This window comes from Mauremys mutica, chromosome 7 (genome assembly GCF_020497125.1).
Source record: "Mauremys mutica isolate MM-2020 ecotype Southern chromosome 7, ASM2049712v1, whole genome shotgun sequence".
In the NCBI taxonomy this organism is placed as follows: Eukaryota; Metazoa; Chordata; order Testudines; family Geoemydidae; genus Mauremys; species Mauremys mutica.
In genome coordinates, this window is record NC_059078.1 from 3620358 (window position 1) to 3643430 (window position 23073).

General features: G+C 39.6%; 1 protein-coding gene across 7 annotated transcripts in view; it reads right to left on the reverse strand.

The window, feature by feature from the left end:
• The window catches only part of FHIT (fragile histidine triad diadenosine triphosphatase), a 1025256-nt gene that overhangs the window by 883296 nt on the left and 118887 nt on the right, over positions 1-23073 (reverse strand). Inside the window, exon 1 of one of the 7 annotated variants that reach the window (XM_045023391.1) lies at positions 10517-10570. The exons of the other annotated variants lie outside the window; for them this stretch is intronic. The gene's annotated coding sequence lies outside the window, so the exon portion shown is untranslated. Of the gene's footprint in view, positions 1-10516; positions 10571-23073 lie in introns of those variants that run through there. 7 annotated transcript variants of the gene reach the window in all.

A 23073-nucleotide genomic window follows, 5' to 3' on the forward strand; every position in this document is an offset into this window, starting at 1 on the left:
GAATTAATCCTACAGTAACAGATAAGAATTATTTTAATTAATAATTCACTAAATGCGTATAACAAATATATTTCTAAGAATCCTACATTTCCCTATTAGCAGTAGGCATACCAAACCATAGCCTCTATTGATAGTGATACAATTTACAAGCTGAGGCTGTAACCTTGAAGCATAATACTAAATTTGCAAACAGGGAACTGTAAGTTTTGATATCCTTATGTCCTATTTACTTTGAATAGCCATAGTTCATAGATTAAGGACTATGTACTGCATGTCTTGAATAGAATGGACCAAATTCCAAAGTCCTTAGTTAGGCACTGATCCTGCAAATATTTTAGCATGTGGTTAATTTTAAGTACATGGATATTCCTATAATTAAGCAGGTGCATAAGTGTTTGCAGGATTGGAATGTTAGTTTATACTCAGACATACTCACACTGAAACCATGACTGAGTGAAAACCGATTCAGGACCGTGGAGTCTGGCCCTGTGTGTATATTGTCTTACTAGCTTAATTTTTTTTTTACTTGGTATTGTTGACATGATTTTTAGGGTGAACAATGCTCTCAGTATGTTTTACATTTTTTGCTTCTCGACATAAAGTGAAACTGACTGATTTGAATCAACAGCAGTTTTGATTTGCCTTTTTAAAAGAGTGTTAAAACCAAAGCAGAAGATGGAAAATGAAAGATTAACCTGAAATGTAGAGACTTTGGGGGACAGGGTAGGAAAGGTAGACTGAGAGACCTGAGATTCATAAGGATCAGTGGGGAATGTAAACCACAGTAATTCAGGGAGTGATTTATTTCATCACTTTCTCACATTGCCTTATTATATACAACAATGGATCCACTATTTCTTACACACATATGGGTATGGTGCCTCTTATTAGATAAAACTACTGTCTTGTTCAGAATTTCAGCATCTGAACAACTCAATTTTTCTTCACACCTTTCACAAACTGTTCATGACAATGCTCTGCTAAGATAAGAGGTGCCCTCTACCACAGATACACATTTATTTTAAAATCACTCATCTATTCACAAGGAAAAGCTCCAATGGGTGGGTGTGGGGGTGTGTGTGTGTGTGTGTGTTCTTTTTTAAATTTAGGAATAAAATGTGTTCCCCTTTTTATTTTCAGGCAAGTATATACCTGTTTACTCCTTTATATCTTCAAGAAATAATGAAGTATCTTTAGGGACATGCTGCCAAGAAGTTGAGAATCTCAAAGGCTACATTAATCAAGTAAGATCTGTGCTTTCAACACTTCACAACTTTCACACTGCAAAAAATGTCAAGAGAGAATAAAAAAAATGCATTCTTCTCAGGAATCTTGAAGCCTGTTAAGGGATATTTGTAAGAAAGATCTACAAAAGATGATGTTCACAGATAAAACACTTTCCCCATGTCACACTGGCTCAAAGAACAAAATGGTCCCTGGCAGTCTAACTTGGTGGTCAGCTGTCAAAGTGAAATTTAATTTAGCAGTAACAATAGACAAGGTATGTCAGTATAAGTACTCGATAAAAAATCTGAAGAACCTGCTGAATGAAATGGCCTTAATGTAAGTTGCATCCACAATAAAATCTAAATCTGACAAACCAAACTATAGAACTACTGCACTGCAGATGAATTATGAAAACTATCATACAGTCTTCCTTTTTAAAAATATCTTTCTTTCCTCTCTCTTATCATTGTCAAAGGTACTACTCCCTTTAAAAAAAATGCCCAACTGTCTAGCTGGTCTTAAGCATTTGATAACTTTCCCCCAGACAACAGCTGCCTTGTCACTGGTCTGCATAGCACAGAAAGTTACTAAATCCCATAATTTGCTGGATTCTACTTAATATTTTTCTATTCAATTACAGTTCAGTAACTAAAAGCTAAATACATTTCAGAATTGGTAGCCCAGCTGTCTCTCCAGCCTTAGGGAGCATTTCAATTACATTTTTAGGAAAACAATCGTTTTGGCATTGACTGCAGATTAGCAATTTATGCATTTTGTCTGAAGAATATGGCTCTTAGATAGCTCATATCTTCTCTGCGTGCCTCACTGGTCCCTCTTCCTCAGGCTACATGAGCACTGGCAAAGCACGCATGGTCCTGTTGTGCTTTAAAGCAACACATGAAAAAGTCTCAGCTCTAAAACTATGCGTTTTACACATCTCAACACCCTAAGACCTCAAAAGCCATTAGATTTCATAGGCAGAAAAGGATCTCCTGTCCGCTACCAATAATTCAACCAAAGATGTTTCTGGGGTATTAGAATAGCTCCAGTCAAGTGATAGATGAGCGACTAATATTATCAAGCCATTAGAGAAATCCAATGAAAAAAAATAAAAAAAAGCAGTGCATGTCAGTTAATATTACAGACAGCAAGGCAAGATACAGCATTTTACATAGGTATTTCTTAAGGAAATAAAAAGTCCACTGTAGCAGGCTAGTAGACTGGAGAGGACCCAATTAATTTTATATGTTGTTATGCTGAAAGGTGTTAATGGCTGCCAGCAAGCGTGTCTTTGATCTGAAGGCAATAACAAACCTCATTAAAGTTGATGGGCATGATAGCCATCCTTTATTCAGGCTAAACACAAGAACCAATTAAGCTTCTCGGTGGAATAAAAGAGCTAAAACAATAGAAGCCACCACCAAAGGCATTGGGCTACAAGGGAAGGCCTGAGCAAGAATTAACTCAGGGAGAACAAGAGGGCTTCTCCTAGGGACTGACTGCATATGCTGATTGGTTGCAGCTATGTTTGTCTGTCTGGGTTTTAGAGGCAAAAACCAACCCAAAAGCAAGGAGAAAGCCAGTGAAGCAGTCACGAGAATGGCCCTGAGAGGAAGCACAAATAGAACCCTGTGGGGCACAGGACTGCCTGGGAAGGCAGGCTTGGAAATTGGGAGCAAGAAAGCTGCCTGCTATTGTTTGCTCCTACTGTGTTCAGGGAACCAGACCATTGTGTACATTCTTTGTAAATAAACAGGATTGCAGCAAATAAATGCCTGACTCACATCATCAATTTCTCCTCCTAAAAGGAAACAACCCAATATGGCCTCATATATTGGCTAGCCTCTCTGTCTACGGAAAAACAATATGAAGGCTAAGTTCAGGATGCTGTCAGACCTTGTTTGCACTACAAATGCTTTGACGGTATAGCTATACCAGCAGAGCCCCCGAGCGTAGACTCAGCTTATGCCAACTGAAGGAGGTTTTTTGTTAACATAGAAACACAAGCTTCCCAAATCTCGTTTTAATACAAGCTGACAAACGCACGCTTCTGACTGCATAGCTGTGTCTACACTGGGGGATTTACTAGAAACAGGATTCTTTGTTGCTAGAAACACTATGTCCATTAAGGGGTGTGTTTTTTCCTCACCTCTGACTGACAAACAACAAATGCCAACAAAACTTTGGAGTATAGACTTGGCCTCAGGTTTCCGGAACAGAAGGATGTTTTTTAAAGGTGAGTCCCTCAAGCTCCATGTGAGGAAAATCCATTCTGGCCCTCTCTGCTGCCAGAGGGAGACAGGGGCTGAAGAACAGATTGCCTTAGAAAGCTTAAATCTTTACATTGGTGAAAAACAGCTTCTTGGCTAATCAGACACTAAAAAGGAACTTCACAGATAGGTGATCAACAGGTAGATGTTAATCTAGTTGATGAGAATTATCAGAAAGGATTGGAGAGGCTATTGAGACAGGGGGATAATTGAGCCTGTCAAACACACTTCCCTTTCAATTAAACCAAAGATAACACTCAAACAGCTTTTGAATCAATTTCCATTCTCATTTCTGCTACTCACCCTCTCTTAGCAGGTCTATTTTCAGATAAATATAAATAATTCAACCCTACTGGAGAGTTCACAAACATTACAAGTATCAACTGGAAGATGTTTTTGAAGTTGTGAATTAAGGAGACTGCTCTTCACGTAGGAGCATTAGTAACGGAAACTGAACAATTATATAGGCAGAAGGCTTTCAGATTTTTCACTTTTTTTTTTTTAAACTGAGCAGGAGATAGGGCTCTCTCCTTCAAACATTGTCAACCCCTTGGGTGCACAAGCACCTTGGTAGCACCAAAGATTTCAATAGAAAGGTATGAAGAAGCTATAGTCTTGAAATCCTTCAGTTCCTTCCACTTAATACGACAATCTACTGGTGCTGTACATATGACATTGTAGAGGGTTCCGTGTTTATTATGCTCCACTGACACCACAGCCAATTTGTCCAGTTTAAAATAAACAGAGAGCTTCTGAAACATCCTCATACTAATTATATGTATTGGATACCGCAAACAGAGGTGGCAAACAGGCATTCAGAGGGAGAAGGTGCTACTCTGTGCTTGCAGGTAGCGGGACTTGATGAGTTGTGCATCTGGCTGGTCTGTAGGTTGTTTGATTGACTGTTCTGTTTGTTTGTTCTCTGTGTATGAGTTGTGTAACTTGAGCTGTGGGCCCTGAGTAAACTGGGTGCCTTGTTAAAGGCCACTAGGCTCTAGCCCTTGGAGTTTTGATCAACTCAGCTGTTTGAAGTCTCTGAGTGATTAATTGCTCCCTGGTGGTGAGGTCTGGAGCTCAGCTGAGCTAAGCAGGGAAGACTTGGTATAAAAAGTCACTTGCTAGGTGAACTTGAGATCCATAAACAGAGGCAGCGAACAGGGGAGTTTTCGAGGGAGCAATTACATGTGATATCAAGATGGCCAGCAACAGAACAGCAGTGGTGACCTGCAGCCTATGTACCATGTTCTCTTTCTTCCTATGCATGAAATGAAAGTTGATAGCTGTGCTGGAAGAAAAAGTTCTTAAACTGGAGGGGGCAAAGTATGATGCTACTGAGAATCAGAGAGGCTGCAGAGTTCCTAGACAGCCAGGTTTGGGAAACACCAGTGCCCAGGTTCAAGAAAGAATGGAGCTGACCACCAAGGAATTGGAGAGCGAGGAAGTCAGAGAGGAGACCTAGCAGATCGTAACCAACAAAGGCAAGAGGTCACAGCGGCATTCTCCATGGCTAAAGATGGATGAGGATGGGCAGACTGTAGCCACCAGAGAGAAGAGGACCAAGAGAAATTCCACACAGTTAGAAATTTCAAATCGATAACAAGTCCTCATGAGGATGGAAGCTAGGCCCAATCTGTACGGAAATCAAACTCACCCACAAAGAATTCTCCACTGTCCATGGAAGACAGATGATCTTTGTTGGAGTTTCAATATTCAGAAGACCTGAGAGAACATTCTGCAAAGGACAGGAGGACAATAAGAGAGTGAGTTGCCTTCACAGAGCCAAAACACAAGATGTCATTCTCAGATTGGCTAGACTTCTGAAGTTGACAGGAAAGGATCCACTGATGATGGTTCATATCAGCATTAATGACACTGTGTCACAGGATATCTCACAGATAGTAGATGACTTCAGAGAACTCAGAAGCGTGCTAAAGAAGAAGAATGTCCAAGCAATCTTTTCTGAGCTCCTTCCTCCCCCACAAGTGAAGGAAGGGTTTTGTGGAACTTTGGTCCACCTTTTATGGTGAGAGGGGGCCGTATAGCTTGGATGGCTTCCACCTCAGCAGAAAGTGGACCAATCTCTCACGGATAGGCTGGCTAGAGTAATCAGGAAGAGGTTAAACTAATAACAAAAGGGTTAGGTAAAAAGAAGGAATATATGAGCATTCATTTAGCACAAAATCCATATGCTGAGAACAAATTAATCAAGGAACCAAAGGACACACAGAAAAGAAATTCTTTAATTATCTATGCACCAATACTAGGAGCCTGGGTAACAAGGGGAATTGGAATTGCTCATTTATAAGCATAAATTCGATCTAACTGTTATTATTAAAACCTGATAGGATGATTAGAATGTTAAAATCAATGGCAATAACCTATTTAGGAAGGATCAAGTGAGCAAAAGGGGGCGTGGCACTATACGTCAAAATGGCATTACCTGTCCAATCCACTGATAACTTGGTTATCTTGAATGTTTATGGATCTATGTGCTAACAGATAAAGCACAAGAGAGGGTGCTAGCTGGTATCTGCAATAGACTACAAAATCACACTGGGGAACAGGATGACCACCTTCTTACAAACCTATCTTTAAGGCACAGGGGGGAAAACCTGCATGATTGTGGAGAACTTCAATTTTAGTTACAAATTCTGGATGTCTACTCTGTGCAGAATATTTTAAAATTCTGCATATTTTATTAGTCAAAATAGCACAATATAATCATGCCAGTTTCAATTATTTTGGTAATTTATTTTTAAAATACCTGCCAACAAGTATGGCTGTAATAATACAGACAACAAAAAAGATTCAGGAAATGTTTTTTGGCAGATAGATTCCTTACTAGGCATAATAATTCATTTAATCTACAATACAGAAACTATTTCCTGTACCCCTCAGAAGCAGTGCACAGATTTGGGGCAGTCAGCGGTAATGCAGGAGCTGAGGGAGAGGGAAGTAATTACTGGGAAGAATCCAGGGAGTAAACCTGGAGGGCTGTTGGGTGTGGGTGGGAGAAGTATGGAACAGATTTGTGGGGGGAGGGGTGTTATTGGGGAGCCTTCCCTGGCTTGCTCCTAGCTTCTCCCATTCAGTCACATCTGCTCCTGTCCCTGTGTGTCCCTGCACACCCAATCCCCATTCAGTCAGGCTTATCTGCACATGTCCTCATGTGGCCCTGCACATGGACTCCCCTGTACCCATGTGTCCCTGCACACTCACTCAGCCAGGCATAGCTGCCCAGTCTCCATGTGTCCCTGCACCCCCACTCCCCATTCAGCCAGGCATAGCTACCCATGTCCCCTCTCTTCTGGCACCATATCATCCCCCGGTGGGTGAAAGATATAACTGCAACTTCCCTTCACCTCCCTGTCTTAATCAATTATTCTGGGGGTGGGTGGAAATCTGCAGGGGACATTAATTCTCCACTTGCACAGAATTCCCCCAGGAGTAGATATTTCATGCTGCCAGTACTAAAACACCCTTGCAATTTCTAAACATTATAGATAAGGAAAGAATCAAAGAATATAAAATTAATGATAGCTTAGGTATAAGTGATCGTGACTTGATCACATGTATAATGTGCAAGCAAAATAAAGTCCGGACCAATACTATATATATACTTGTGCTTTAATAGCAACAATTTCACAAAGATGGAAATAATTATGAGCCAAATTATCTGAGAGGAAGAATTTAATCAGAAAAATGTGAATGATAAATGGGAATCATTTAAGAATACCTTACTAGATCCCCCAAAAGCCACAATCCCACAACTGATGAAGAAAGTTGTGCTGGTTGAAAAAAAACCACCCTGGGTTTGGAAGGGAAGTGAAGGCAACTATAAAAAGTTTATATAGATATATTATATACATACATACAAATGGCAAAAAAGGGAAGTTGATAGTAATGAATATAAATCAGAAGCTAGAAATTGTAGAAAATTGATAAGGGAAGCAAAAGGACAAAAGAAGACATATCTGGCCAACAGAATTAAGGACAATCAGAAAGAAGTTTTCAAAAATACTAGAGACAAAAAGAATCCTGACAATCTTACTGGCCCATCAGTAGATGGAAATGGTAGAATTATCAATAATAATGCAGAAAAGACAAAAGTGTTCAATAAATATTTCTGTTCTGTATTTGCAGAAAACAGATGATATAGTTTCATCATATGGTGATGACAGCATTCTTTCCATTTCACTTGTATCCTAGAGGATGTTAAACAGAAGCTAGTAAAGTCAGATATTTTAAAATCAGCATGCCCAGATAACTTGCATCCAAGAGTTTTAAAAGAGCTGTCTGAGGAGTTTACTGGAGTGATAAGTTTGGTTAATAAGGATAATAGTGTTGATGTAATAGACTTAGTCTTCTGCAAGGTGTTTGGTGTTAATCAACATTTTGATTAAAAAACTAGAACAATATAAAATTAACCTGGCACACACTAAATGCATTAAAAGCTGGCTAACTGATGGATCTCAAAATGTAATTGTAAACAGGGAATCTTCCTCAAGTGAGTGTGTTTTCACTGGTGTCCCACAGATATCATTTTTTGGCCCTACACTATTTTAACATTTTTATTAATGACGCAGAAGAAAACATGAAATTATCACTAATAAAGTTTGCAGATGACACAGAAATTGCAGAGTGTTAAATAATGAAGAGAATAGGTCATTGATTCAGAGCAATTTGGATTGCTTGGAAAACTGGGAACAAGCAAACAATATGCATTCTAATATGGCTAAATATATAAATCTAGGAACAAAGAATATAGGTCATATGAGGGACTCTATCCTGGGAAGTGGTGACTCTGAAAAAGAATCAGGAATCGTGGAAGATAATGGACTGAATATGAACTCTCAATGTCAAGCTGTGGCCAAAGAGCTAATGCAATCCTGGAATGCATAAACAGGGGAATTTCGAGTAGGCAAAAAGAGTTATTTTACCTCTGTATTTGGCACTGTTGTGACCACTGCTGGAGTAATGTCTCCAGTTCTGGTACCCGTTATTCAAGAAGGATGTTGATAAATTACTGGAGTTCATAGAATAGCCACAAGAGTAATTAAAGAATTGGAAAGTATGCCTTATAGTGATAGACTCAAAGAGTTCCATCTATTTAGCTGAAGAAAGACAGGCTTAAAAGATTACTTGATTACAGTTTACTTATAAACTGGGAAACAAATATTTAATAATGGGTTCTTCACTCTAGTAAAGGAAGGTGTAACATGATCCAATGGGCTGCAAGTTGAAGCAAGACAAATTCAGATTGGAAATAAAGTGTACATTTTTGACAATGAGGGCAATTAGCCATTGAAACAATTTACCAACGGTCGTGGTAGATTCTCCTTCGCTGACAATTTTTAAATAAAGATTAGATTTTTTTCTAAAATATATGCTCTAGGAATTATTTTGGGGAAATTCTATGGCCTGTGTTATTCAGGAGGTCAGACTAGATTATCACAATTATCCCTTCTGGCCTTGGAATCTATGAATAACACATGTGGTTACAGCATATTCTGCTAATTTAATGCAAAAAAGAATGTCAAGTAATATTCTCCAGCCTGTTCCTATGAACCTATTTTATTCCTACTCCTAAGTAGTCAAGAAAAGCTGTAATTCCATGTTTCTTTTAAATCAATGTGTCTATATGATATTCACTAGCGGATATGGAATGTCTATATCATAAGCATTAATATAGTCACATAATTTCCATCTTGGACAGCAAAAATAATAAATGTAAAACTGACAGAACTTCTCCATCAATAGCTCTGAAAACAACTGAATAAATTATACACGTTTAGGAAATAAATATTTCTGAGAACAATAGGCTGAAGAACATTATGGGCAATGGCTGTACACACTTGGAACTTGCATCAGAATAGTTTTATATATTGTAGTATTGCTTGTGGAAGGGAAGGGAATGAGGTTCAGTATATTTAAGAGGAAGAAAAGAATGACATGATGATTATGAAGAGCAAAGATATTTTTAGATTTAAAAAAAAGAGGCAAATTGATAAAGGACTTCCTTCTCCAGGACATTCAATCCAGCACCTTTTATAAACACATTCACTAAAAGTGAGAGAAATGAATGACAAATTTCAGTCTTAAAAGTGCTTTCTGAAGAGTGTGTATATTTAAAGAAAGGATAAAGCAACTTTAAAAAATTGAACATAAATGGAAAAATGGCTTGCTAGCCAATAAAAAAAATGACGTCCTAGCCAACAACATTCCAAAGAAGCCTAATGCATGAACAGTAAATCCTTCATCATCCCACAGCCACATAGCACTAAGAACCAGGATATGCACTGGGGGTTCCAGGGCAGTCTTTTTGTCTTATTATTTTTACATTTTATTATTGTACATGTGTGGAGCCTGGGGTTCAATCCTGTAAGGTGCTGAGTACTCAGTCTCCAATGCAGCAAAGCAAAAGAACAACTGATGTGCTTGAAGTTAAGCACCTGCTTAAGTACTTTGCTGCTTAGGCAGTTAGAGTGCTCATGATCTTGCAGGAATGAATAGAGCTGGTCTACATTTTTCCATCAGATCATTTTTCCATCAGAAAATATTGTTTTGTCAAAATCAAAAACATTCCACAGGAACATTCTGATTTAGTCAAAATTTAGTTTTGGAAAAAAAATGAGAAAAGCATTTTGATTAAGTTGAAACATTCTGTTTTGATGTTCTAATGTTTTGAGTTTTTGTTTTGAATGGATAGTCATTTTTAATTTATCTTATATTCTAAAAACAATTTTTTAAAAGCCAAAGTCAAATTTTATTGAAATGGAAATATTTCAATTGACTCAAAATATTTTTTAAATTTAATTTCATGGGAGAATTACTTTTTTTGGTTTTATTCCAATTCAAAACAAAAATAGTTCAACATTTCAGAATTTTCCATGGAGCAGAAATCCAAGTTTCAACCTACTCGAGCCTAGCGCCTTTTGTTACCTTAGGGATCACCTCACCTGTTGAGACATAAATTGCCTTCAACATCTCTTCTCCTTCAGAATAACAGAACTGCTTACCTTAAGGGTGAAGCATGTCAGTGAAATCCTGGCCTTGGTGAAGTGAATGGCAAAACTCTCATTGAACTCAACAGGACCAGCGACAACTCTTAAAGAGATGGCAAGCTTCCTCAAGAGACACACCACGACTGCGGAGTTCATTCCTGCAGGAGCTAAAACAGACTGCAACCCACACCACATTTTGTTCCAGTTGCAACAATCACTTCTTCAACCTCACTTTCATGTACAGTATCACATAAATATTAGCACATTTTTCAATTTAAAAAACAAATAAAAAATAGAAAACATAATTTTTCTAGAGAAAGAATGGACAGAAAACTCTGTGTAACAGCAGCTTGCCCCATGGGCTGGAGAGCCTGGGGCTAAGCCCAGAGGTGCTGAAATAGAGGTGCGGGGGTGTGCTGCAGCACCCCCTGACTTAAAGTGGTTTCCATTATATACAGGGTTTACAGTTTGGTTCAATGGCTCTCAGTACTTCCACTCTAAAAGTTGTTCCAATGCCCCTGGCTAAACCCACTCTGATTACAGGATTAACCCCACCTGTGAGGAATCTGGTGATTCCAGGATAAAAGAAATCGGAAGTTGCAGTGAAAGGGGGGAAACTCAAGAAGCTGTGGTGGAATGTGCAGAGACCAAGGAAAGCTCTCCAGGCAGGAAGGCCTGGAAAAGACAGGCAGGAAGGTCTGGGAGAAGGAAGAGAAACCTTGGGTTGTGTGGATTTATTATTAGGGCTATTTTTTGACCAAGAAAAAGCCTGAAGTTTATCTGAACAGTCTAAGAGGGGAAGCTGAGACAGGTTGCCTGTAGCATGACCCTGGGTCATGAGGAGGTTCATGGGAAGCAGCTGGCTTGGTTACACTGTCATTTATAAAAAATCTCATTGTTTATTTTTATGCTTTCAAAGATGCTCAAATATCACAGTGATGGGTGTGATATAAGAACTTAGAACAACATTTAAAAACTATATGAAAAATATTTGTTCACAAAGAATATTTTTTCTTGTATGTGACTCAATGTCAACACAACTGCTACAGAAAGTCCTCTATTCTAGCAGTGCTTATTAAACATTCTAACTGCATACATGTTTTTCTCCATGGGCTATCCATACTGTATGCTGTCATTTTTAAAGACACAATTGTAGAACAAGAAAAGCTTGAAAGCACTCCCTTTGTTATTTCCCCCATCAAGGTGCAAAGCATGAAACCATCCTTCCAGTTAGAGGGTGGTGGTTTGGAATTGCTATGGAACTCTGATTGTATGGTATAGCAGCTGCCTTTGTGGAAATTCTGAAAACTTAATTTATTTCCTGGGTTACAATACTCAAGGTTGGTGCTATTTCTTGTTAGATATTTGAAGAGCCAGGCAAATTATATTGATTTATTACAACTAACCACACAGGACTTATGTATCACTGTCTACAGAAAAGAAGCTATTAAATGATTTAACTGATCACATTACTGAATGTAAAAGGTGGCACCCTTCACTGATTATGATCAAGCATAATTGTTGAGGTAGTACATTAAAGGCTTTTCTATAGCACCATTGGTTAGGTTAGTCACAAAATCTGAGTCAATCTGATTTCTTGTTTCATAAAGAATGCATGCAGAGTTTCAATGTCACAATTTAAAAAATCCCAAACACAAAAACTTCCTTTGAAAATTTCTGACCCACTATCTACTTGAATGTTACCTTCTTACATCAGGAGTACTGCACAGCATAAACCTGGCATCTGGGGCAAAAAATCACAATTCACAATAAAAATAAGTAAATCAGTACTTTTAACATGGATCTCTTTTCCACAGCCCAAATCTGTTGTGCTCCATAACACTCCCAACCAGTTACATACCCAGTCCTGGCAATTGATGTAATTGCTTTTCCCAATCCAAAACTCTACAGTTGCTTCATCTTGTGCTTTCACCATAACGAAAGGAAGAGACTTAGCAGGAGACAGAACTGAGACCGAAGGTGCTAGTGAAACTGTGTTTCTTAAAGAGTAAAACTGCCAGTACCTGCTCACTGTCCTTAACTCCCATTCGGGGTTGCTCATTTGATGGAGCACATAACCTAGTACTGACTGGGTTATCGTCTCACTTGGGAAATTTCTATAGCACTGCAATGGGGATGCTGCTATGGAAAATGGCTGTAGCCATTGCTCCACCAACAGTTCCTCTGTGGAGCAGCTTTCACTTAGGGTCACAACACCAGACTTTGCATTTTGCTTCTGCAACCACCAGTCTAGCTTACATCGATGCTATCATGGATGTGGAGGGGAGGATTAGACTCTATTTGCAACCTCTCTATGCCTTTTAGAAATGTTAGACTCTTCATTTGAACTTTGCGCTATAATCCTCCTTCCTTTATAAATATCCGGCGGGGGGAGGGGGAGATAATTGTAATATCAGTTTAATTCTTTAGCACCAGCTAATTGTACATTGTGGCCCAGAACATTTTGTGAATGGCCTGCTAGGGAACAGTAAATCAGACAATACTACTCATGTATTTGTTACTATCTTAATTACTGTTAAACATTAAGAACTTTTAAAACTGATTTACACAAAGATTATCAGCAGTGACAGAACTCACACGGAAAGGGCGCAGACTAATTAAAAACTATCACCACAAATCTGCAGCAAAACAAGGAACATGAACAGCTCCAGTTGTGCCAGGACAGGTACTTCTGACCCGGCTCCCCGCTTTGGAAGGAGAGATGGCAGCTCAGGAACCTGGGCAAGGTTGCTAATCCACCCTTTCTTCTTCCAGAGCAGGCCTGGAAGCAGAAGTGGAGGAGACAAGAATGCCATCCCCTCACGCTGCCACCTCAACCTCTTCCACTTCCAGGCCTGCTCCAGAAGGAGAGATGACAGCTCGGTAGCCTGGGCTTCCACCTCTCCTTCCAGAAAAGAGAGCTGAGGGTCCCTGCAGATTCGGCATAGGTTACTGAGTTGCCATCTCTCCCTCTGGAACAGGGAGCCAGGTCCAGGCAATTCTGGCACTGCTTTTTTAAGACCTTGAGCATTGATTGTGAACAAGATTTAAACTCCACCATAAGGGAATAACTGGATGATATTTATTCTACAGATGGCTAATATTAATAAAAGAGAGCCGAATAGATTTACTAGATTTTTCCTTGGGTTTGTTTCCAAGCCTTGATGAAGTTTACTATACAGATTACACAAGAAGAAATTTGTGTGAATACATACATTCTCATGTTCCTCTGTCAAGCCATATTCTAATGCAGACTATAGAAACACAGGAGGTACTTCACAAGTTACGAAAATACAACACAGCTTTTATATTACTTCTTCTAACAGATGTCTGTTAGTACAAGTCAAATATTTCTATTATCCAAAGAGCTAATGAATTGTGTGTATACAAATACATCTTATAGATTTATTTTCTAAGAAATTACAATTTAATAATGCAAAGGCATTGAGGTTACACACACACAACTATATTTGGGCTTAGGAGGGTTGTAAACATGGGAATGTTTATTTGAGGTCATTTTAAAGTAGAAACGGACAGACTTCTCCCCAGCAAACTGACTTTGTCTACAAATTTTGATAACACCAGATGTTTTCTAACGTTGTACAAACAGAAGTAATTAAAATGTATTGCTATGAAAACCAGACACCTTTTCAGGATCGGTATTAATATGCAAAGACACAAGATTTGACCTCTATCTATCCAGCAACCAGAGTCAAACTTCTACTAGAAAATTCAAATAATTCTAATTAGACTGAGCACTAATCCTAAATTAGATCTGGACACAAGCCAAAACTACAGCACTAAGCCCATGTTGTTTGGAAAGAGGGTGCAATCAGCATTTAGTGATTAAACTTCCTAGGCTTATGATTTGAAGAGGGTGGTCTTCTGGGGGAAATGATCTCTATTAAACATTTTTATCTTACACGGGAATCGCCATACCGGATCAGAACAGTGCAACATCTATTCCATTAGCCTGTCTCTAACAGTTGTTAGTACCAGATGAAAGGTGCAAGAAACCCTGCAATAGACAGTAATGTGATAACCTGCCTTGAGAGAAAGGGTACGTCCAGACTACCCGCTGTATCGGCGAGTAGCGATCGATTTTTCGGGGATCGATATATCGCGTCTCATCTAGATGCAATATATCGATCCCCGAACGTGCTCCTGTTGACTCCGGAACTCCACCAGAGCGAGCAGCGGTAGCGGAGTCAACACGGGGAGCCGCGGACGTCGATCCCGCGCCGTGAGGACCCGAGATAAATCGATCTAAGATACTTCGACTTCAGCTACGCTATTCACGTAGCTGAAGTTGCATATCTTAGATCGATACCCCCCTCAGTGTAGACCAGCCCAAAGTTTCTTCAACTCTGTTCATTAGAGACTGGCCTATGCCTTGAAGCATGAGAGATCGGGATGGGACACAAGGACTCTTCCCTGATGCCTCATTGTACCTCATGAAAAGGAAAGGGACAGTCAAACTCCCATCACTTGGGAAAGCCCAGAGAGAGCTCCATCCATGACTCCCTAGATCACAAACTGCCCTTAAAGGGAAGGAAGAGGCAAGGCCATGGTCCCACCCTCCTCCTCTACACTAGCCTGCAGAGCTAGTCAAGAGCACTCTTGGAATTAACCTGAAGGATAGTTCATCTGCAAACTCCCCTGCATAGAGAGGTCAGGGATAAGCTGTCTCTTAGGACACTGTTCCTTCATATGTTAGACCTTGAACAATATGGCTCTGCACCATCCATTACTAAGAGCTGTGGCTAACACCCTGAGTCTCTGTCCTGTTTTCTAAGGAACCATTAGACAAAGCTGCCTCTCCAACAGTACCTTAACCTGATTATGGCCATAAACCATGGTCACTATGGCCACTATCTGACAGTGTGTGTTTATGGTTGGGAAATCACACCACCATCAGCTATGGCCAGCGTTTTCAAGCCTGGTATATAAAAGCACAGCTGAGCATGATAACATAACATTTGACCACTAAAAAGTGCAACATAGCCATGGATAATTAGAGACAGCCAAGATTTACCTATTGTCTCTATAGTAAAATATAAAAGGGTCACCTTTAGTGAATTAAATTAAATGGACAATAAATCAAGCAGCAGAACTGCCTACCTATTGTGAATAGCTTAACTGTTTGTTGTATGTAATAGAATCCAGAGGGGGAAAATCTATACACTTTACTAGTCATGCGGAACTTTGTCCTTTTTGATTCCCACCACACACACACAACACACACACCCCTCTAACTCTAACTGATTCAGTGTTTTCCTGACAGCTGTAACATTTTATAAGTTTAAACTACATTAGTTGCCACATGAATGCTTCAGAGTAATTCTCTCAAAAATATAGATGCTTTTCTATTTTAATTGTACCATATAGTCCTGCATGATCAATTTTCATCATTTCAAATTCTTTTTTTATGTTTTTCCTTCAGGCTCATCTGATCAAAGAACTTTCATCAATATCCAGGAGTATCATAAAGACTTCAGAAGACTCATGGTCCTACTGCAATACTTGCAGTGAACCATATTCCTCATCCTAATAGACAGCCACCCTAGGATGAAGATGAGAGAAGCATTCTCTCATTCTTGTTATCTCCCTCTGCTGGTGCCCTTGTCAGTTGTTGGCATTGAGATATCAAAAGCCATTCATCTCCCATTCTCTTCCCTCTGCTTCTCCATTCCCCTCTCCAATTCATTTTTATATTGCCATCCTAATGGATGAAAAGCCTTTACATACTTTAGTCTCTTTACCCTTAATTAAAACCCCCAATCTCATCTAATTTTTTTACTGGCTACATATCTTCAAAAAATAAATTCAAATGACACCACAATTATCAAGATGAAAAGCGCACAAGTATTTTCGTGCACAATGAAACAGAGGCAAGAGGACATCTTTATATAGGATTAGCATGAGAGAGGTATGATTGGGGGATACGCAGCACTCTGGTTAGTGAGTACAGCATGAGTCACTTTTGAATTCTCTTTCTACGACTCAGAATTCAGGATTGTTGTTATAGGGCTCCTATGTTTGGTTCCATGTTATCAGTAGGAAAATGCAGGGTTTGGGGTAGGGGGGGTTGGAATTTGAAAGCATTACTTTATCTGATTTCAAGAGTTTTTGAACTGTCTCTTCAAAAGGAGCCTTGGAATCTAAACCTGATTTAAGGAGCCACATCTATAAACCTACAGTGTAAAACAGGCAGCTGCACTCTAGATGTCTGAACACAGAGCTGAGATTCCAGCCACCCAGCAACTTCAGTAATTTTCTCTGTGACCATAAACACATGACTAAGGGTACGTTTGCACTGCAATTAGAAACCTGTAGCTGGCCCATGCCAGGTGACTCAGGCTCACCTGGCTCAGGCTGGGGTTTTTTTAATTGCAGTGCTGACATTTGGGCTTGGGCTGCACCCCAAGCTCTGAGACCCTCTGACCTCGCAGGGTCCTAGACCTTGGACTCCAGCCTGAGCCCAAACATCTACGCTGCAATAAAACAGCCCAAGCCCCGAGATCCTGACTCAGGTGGCATGAGCCAGCCACGGGTTTTGAATTACAGTATAGACATACCCTTAGCAGTCAAATGGGCCTCGGAGGGCAGCAAACTCTCCAGCTGAAACTCTAAGTCACTGTGCCCGAGAAAGGCACAGTATCTTCGGGCCTGCCTAGGCATAGAGGGGAAGCATAGTTACTGCTGCTCCTCTTTGAGACTCTTCCACTGCCTCCACTGGGAGCAGCATTAGGAATCAAATGGTGGGTGGCCCATAGGCATGGAGCTCCTTATGCTCTCCTCCCCACCCTCTGTGCACCCAAGCAAATAGTGTTTGACTCAGAGGGGTATGTCCTCCAGGCCTTACCCAAACAAAATGTAACGACTATAGCATCCGGGGAAAACTAACTGGATTTAGACCAGCATTTCTGGGCAATAATAGTTGTTATCAATCAAAATCCATAACACATTTCAGTCAAATAAGTATTCAGAATACTTTTGAGAAGCCTGCCAGGGAATGTACAGTAACAATTCTTATGACAATTTCTTACTGCATTTTCACTATCCACTTTTTAGAAGTTAAACGCCCTGGGTTTGTCACGTGCAAAATCGACAGAAAATCTCAATCATAAATGACCTGGTGCATTTCCTCTGTATTTCGGGAAGGCGGAGGTTGTGCGTTCCCCATGTGTGTCATAGAGGCCAATTCCCTGCAACACAACAGGGAAAGACCAGCAAGAGCTATTTATTATTTATTTGTATTTTTGTAATAGCTCGTAATCTCCCAAACCGAGATCTGGGCCCTGATTGCGCTAGCTGCCATTCATATACACAGCAAGAGACGTCCCTGCTCCAAAGAACTTACACTCTACATAAACAAGAGATTATCTCTATTTTCCAGATGGGAACTGAAGCACCAAGGGTAAAATTTTCAAGCACCTAAGTGATTTAGGCCCTTAAGTCTCATTGACTTTCAATGGGACTTAGGCATTTAAGAGAGTGTTACACAAAGACATTAAGTAACTGCTTCAAGATCACACAAGAAGCCTCTGGCACTGAGTTCATGTCTCCTGAATCCAAATACACTGTCTTAACCATAAAACCATCCTTCCTGCCTCAGGGCCTGCAGCAGTGTTTGTGGCTTCAGGCTACTCTGCAGGTTGGCGTGGCAGTTTAGATTCCTTCCTCCCCAGCCCCTGGAAACCCATTATTTCAAACCTGACTACAGTACTCAGGCTGAGAGCGTGGCACATCACACGCATGCTCCTAATTTTAAAGCAGCAGAATCTTTGTCACATTTGCTAAAAGGTCTGGATTCCAGAATGCAGGCCAGGCTTCAGCTAAGAATTTATTTTACTGCTATGGAGTTAAAACCCCTTTGAAAGCCTAGGGTTTATAATGGAAACAATATAACAACTTTAATTGTCAGAGTCCCAGTGGACAACCCATACCATGCAATAAATCCTTTTTGTATAGTAGTTTGATGGCAGAGTTCAAATGTTTTCACAAACAGCCTTTTTTTTTCCCCCAGGAAACAACATTTGCTGAGTTAAACTTGGAGGGAAAATTAGTTTGACAGTCTTCCTCTGCCAGTAAATATAGAAAAAAAGCACACATGAAGCAGTTTCTAATATCAATATGTCTAAATGCTGTATTTTAAAGTTATGCAACCGTTCTGACTACTCAAGGTAATATTAAAAAAATCTAGGTGAACAAGGTGGAATAGGTTATTAACTAGAAATCCAGTAAATCATGAAGCCAAATAAAAGGTATGACTGAGGCATCCAAAACAAAACCAGTATTGGGTCCTCATAGGAATAAACACATGTAAAGTGTGGGCTAAGTGAATGCCAAGACCATAAATTAAAAGTCTTTCAATTATGTTCTTCTGAAGAATAGACCTATTAAATCGGAAGATCCTCCCCAGCTGAAGGCAATCAAGAATTTCATGACTTATAACAGCGGGGCAGTCTAAAACAGGCTAGTCCAAGATGCAGTGTTATCAAAATCTGGAGAGACAATGTGCACTTTTTATTAGCAAAAGATAATCTCTTACAAGAAAATGTACAATGTCTGCTTTAGAAGGCCATTGAAAAACTGAAAAACTAAAAACAATTGTATTTATTTCCTTTTAGTACTAGAAGTGGCAATTTCCTGAGACAAGACTCTAGTGTCTTAGAATAGTGCACTGGAATCACAAGCAGGAAGAATCTTAAATTATTAAATAGCCTTACTTTGGAATCCCTAACACTGAACTTTAAATCTGTTTCATCTTTTGGTCAAAGCATCTTTACAGGTCCAAGAAGAGCATATGATAGACTTGCTCATGCCTTGTGAAGTAAACATTTTCTTGCTGCAATGGACAGGAAGCTTTTCAAGCTTCTGTGTGCTCTATGGTTGGTTGCAACTGCTGATAAATGTAAGAGTAGAATGAGAGAAAAATCAAAAACATTACGAGTTACAGTGAAGGAAAAGGGTGATTTTCTTGTGAGAGAAGTAGAGAGAGATGAGAAAAGCATCATCAAAATAAAACAGGTAACTGCGACCTGCCCCTGGGAAAAAGTATCTTACAAATCCATCCAGAAAAGTGGGGGGCTGTTAGGAAGCAGAAAAAACAGCACATGAGAAAATCCAGATGTAAAGTGACAGACAGTTAATGCTTCAGCCTAGCTCTGATACTGAAAAGTTCTAAAGCACATAACAAAAGTGACATCTGCTATATATCTAAATAGACAAAGATGTACAAAGAAGAAAAAACTGCATTTGCTAGTAAAAAAAAGTCTTTTAAAAGTGCTTAAAGTTATAGACAGAAAAGTTTGCTGGTTTGGACAAGGATAGACTAGGATTGATCAAGCATGCAGCTACTCTGACTACTCAGGAAATTAGCAGAGGAGGGCAAAGGAGGGCACAATCTGAAGGATAAGAATTACTAGAAGGGAGTCAGCAATCTGAACAAAAACAAAACAATTAGAAGCTGGCACATATCCCAAATCAATAAGTGGAAGTTACTGTAGGGCACAGAGTATAATGGCCATGTAATGAAAACTAAAATGCAGATAACTTAGCACTGTGCACATAGATGTCCCTTTTAGATTTAATATGAATTGTCAAAAGGTCAGCCACCAAAAACCCCACTAAAGATATGCCTTTTAACCTATCACTCTTCTGCGATATGGCATTCTGGGTCCCAATCCTGCCAGGTGCTAAGCATCTTCAGAAGACATGCAACATCTTGCAGAATTGGGCCATATGTGAGAAAAGATTTCACACTGTTGCTATACTGTTCTATATTAGCCTGATCCAAAGTTTAATAAGTCAATGGAAAAACTCCCATTAACTTCAAAAAGCTTTGGGTCAGAGCCTATAGAAAGAGTTCTCTCTCTGAAGCAGGGACCAAAAGCAATGTAATGCCCTGATTTTCAGACATGCCCATCACCATCCTTGTTTGATACAAAAATGGGGGAACATAGTAATAAATAGTCAGTGCACCATGATGAGGATGGAATATGCAATACCCATTAGCATTAATAGAAGCTACGATTGTACTTAAAATACCCCAGCAGAGAGGTGAATAACTGCAATTCAGTAATACATTTATAATTGAGTAACGTCCACTGAATATATAATCTTTAAGAATTCATTTTTCTTACAATTGAAAGAATCTGTAATTTAACATGATAGGTTACCTAGAAGAATGCCATACAGTGATAATTAATGCAAAGTCTAAAAGTGTCTGCAGCTGTGAATTAGACGAGGCTATACACATAAACAAACATATTGACATCGCTTAAATTCTAAATGGAGAGAAGTCCTGCATCTGAGAACTGATTCTTTTCGACTTGCAAAAGAGGGGAGCGGGGCTCTTGTATCCACTCTTAGACACAAAGAGCCACTGACATTGTCGCCCCATTGACATCAAAGCAAAACTGCCATTGATTTGGGTGGGAGGCAGTCGTTCATAGAATCATAGAAATGTAGGGCTGGAAGGGATCTTGAGAGGTCATTTAGTCCAGTCCCCTGTGCTGAAGCAGGACCCAGATTACCTAGACTATCCCTATCAGGTGTTTATCTAACCTGTTCTTAAAAACCTCCAATGACAGGGATTTCACAACCTCCCTTGGTAACCTATTCCAGTACTTTACTATCCTTACAGTTAGGAAGTTTTTCCTAATATCTAACCTAAATCGCCCTTGCTCCAGCTTAAGCGTGTCACTTCTTGTCCCACCTTCAGTGGACATGGAAAACAATTGATCACCCTCCTTTTTATAAAGGCCTTAATGTATCTGAAGACTGGTATCAGGCTCCCCTTCAGTCTTCTGTTCCCAAGGCTAATCATGCCCATTTTTTTCAGCTTTTCCTCATAGGTCAGGTTTTCTAAACCTTCTATCATTGTTGTTCTCCTGTGGACTCTCTCCAGTTTGTCCACATCTTTCTTATAGTGTGTTACCCGGAACAGGAAACTACTCCAGCTGAGGGTCACCAGTGTCAAGTAGTGTGAGACAATTACCTCCCGTGTCTTACATACAACCTTCTTGTTCATACACCCCAGAATGATAGTGGCTTTTTTCAGAACTGCATCACATGTTCAATTTATGATCCATTATAAGTGCCAGATCCTTTTGAGCAGTACTATTGCCTAGCCACTTATTCCCCATTTTGTAGCTGTGCATTTGATTTTTCTTTTCTAAGTGTAGTACTTTGTACTTGTCTTTATTGACTTTCACCCACATATTTTTCTGCCTGGAGAGGAGACCTGGACTTTCTGGTATTGTTAAAGAATGGAAACCTTGTTCAGCCCTCACATTAAACAGCTTTGTACAAATTATCCTCTAAAATCACTTTAAACCATGAACTATGAGTTTATACTTTCCTGAGAGAACTTAGGAACAGGTCTGTAACTAAACTACTTTCTCTTGGTATTGACACCTCATCAATTATTGGGAGTGGACCACATCCACTCTGACTAAACTGGCCTTCAACACTGGTTCTCCACTTGTAAGGTTACTCCCTTTTCTTCATGTGCCAATATATATTTATGTCTGTATTTGTAATTTTCACTCCATGCGTCTGAAGAAGTGTATTTTTTACTCATGAAAGCTTATGCCCAAATAAATCTGTTACTTTTTAAGGTGCCACAAGGACTCCTTGTTGTTTTTGTGGATACAGACTAACACAGCTTCCCCTCTGATACTATAAACTACTTTAGTGGCTATCACACTAAAGTCATATCTCTCCCTGACGCCAAGAATGTATCCTATGCTGTTTACGCAGGAAGCTAAATGCCAATCGTTTAAGATTTTTCTGATTTCTTTAAAAACCTTACTCATACATATCAAAATTCCCTAAAATCCACTCTAAAAGAGCACTTTCCTCATATAATCAGTTGGCCGACACATTCTTTAAAGCCCCAGAATAAGGAGACTATCCTCTTTTTTTATACCCAAAGAATCATTTGGAGAAATATTGCTTTCTTGAGGTAATGAGTAGTTACCTGAACCTATAATCAGTATGTGCATGTGTGAGCCCCAAATTCCCTGTTTGTCCTTGAGCAACTTATAAAATTTGGAACCGTACAGGTGAAATTTTCCCAATGAGTTTGAATTAAGTTCTCCAAGGCAGAGTGTACCGGTACATTTAACTCATTTTCTTCTTCCACGGCTATTTATAAACCTTCCAAGGGCTGCTTGAAGGTTTAATTATTATTGTTTTAATATAAAATACTTCAGCCAAGCAGGGCCGGCTCCAGGCACCAGCGGAGGAAGCACATGCCTGGGCAGCACATGCTAAGGGGCAGCACTCCGTCCATTCTTGGGGCAGCACAGTCTGAGTGCCTTTTTTTTTTTTTTGGCTTGGAGTGGCAAAAATGGTAGGGCCGGCCCTGTAGCCAAGATTCTTACTAAACAGATATTTATTTATATGCACATTGGAGGCACTCATCATCACAATATATGAGTGCCCAACTCACTGCCCTAAACTTTTTAGAAGCTTTCAGCATCTATGGCCCCTATCCTTGATAATCCAAGAACTGTTCTCCAGCTTTACTTGATTGATAATAGCTCAGATGCAGGAATGAA